This window comes from Schistocerca gregaria, chromosome 6 (genome assembly GCF_023897955.1).
Source record: "Schistocerca gregaria isolate iqSchGreg1 chromosome 6, iqSchGreg1.2, whole genome shotgun sequence".
In the NCBI taxonomy this organism is placed as follows: Eukaryota; Metazoa; Arthropoda; class Insecta; order Orthoptera; family Acrididae; genus Schistocerca; species Schistocerca gregaria.
The window spans coordinates 343,813,967-343,815,138 of NC_064925.1; the positions used below are offsets into that span (position 1 = coordinate 343,813,967).

The 1,172-nt window shown below is 43.8% G+C and overlaps 1 pseudogene; it reads right to left on the reverse strand.

The window, feature by feature from the left end:
• Window positions 1-459: 459 nt before the first annotated feature.
• On the reverse strand, window positions 460-577 carry LOC126279784 (5S ribosomal RNA; annotated as a pseudogene).
• Between the last annotated feature and the right edge of the window lie 595 nt (window positions 578-1,172).

Here is a 1,172-nt window from a genome sequence, read left to right on the forward strand (position 1 = left end):
GAGTACTACAGTGGTTAATCTGCAGTTACGCAGAAATGACGTAAGTATTCCACTCCTTTTGGCTCCATCTGCATGAGTTTAGACTCTCGTTTTGTTATAGTATAGGCCTGAGCAATGATTTACGACAGAAACTAGCTGTTCAGACTTTGTTCTTTATCAGCATGTGGTATCAAATATATTAACAAACGACAGAGTTTGATCCCCTGTGGTACACAAAACAGGTCAAAACACTGTTGCACGAACAGCGACAAAAACTAGCACTCCGTCTTCAGGCCCCAAGTGGCCTATCGGGACCATCCGACCGCCGTGTCATCCTCAGATGAGAATGCGGATAGGAAGGGCGTGTGGTCAGCATACCGCTCTCCATGTCGGTATGATGGTTTTCTTTGACCGGAGCCGCTACAATTCGGTCGAATAGCTCCTCAGTTGGCATCACGAGGCTGAGTGAACCCCGAAAAATGGCAACAGCTCATGGCTTCCAGGATGGTCACCCATCCAAGTGCCAGCCACGCCCGACAGCGCTTAACTTCGTTGATCTGACGGGAACCGATGTATCCACTGCGGCAAGGCCGTTGCCTTAAACAACGACAAAAGCATGCCAAATTTAAACGAAAGCAAAATCTCAAGGCTGGTGATCTTTTACGGTAGCTCGAAATTTAGCGCGGTCTTCAATGTGAGATACTTATAATAGTTTCGACAACGTAACTTTATCTCCATACCTGGCAGAAAACCCAAAGAGATTCTAGTGGTATATAAAGTATGCTAGCTGTAAGACACAATCAACGCTTCCTCTGCGAGATAGCAATGGAGATACTATCGATGACAGTACTGCTAAAGCATAGCTGCTAAACACAGACTTCCGAAATGCAGTCACAAAAGAAGGCGAAGTAAATATTCCAGAATTCGAATCAAGAATAGCTGACAACATGAATAACTTATAAGTAGATATGCTCGGAGTAGTGAAGGAACTTAAATCACTTAATAAAACCATGTCTTCCGGTCCAAATTGTATACCAATTAGGTTCCTTTCAGAATGTGCTGATGCAATAGCTCAATACTTAACAATCATATACATCCGCTCACTGGACGAAAGACTCGTAGCATAAGGCTGGAAAGTTGCACACGTCCCACAAATGTCCAAGAAAGGCAATGAGAATAAATCACTAAATTAC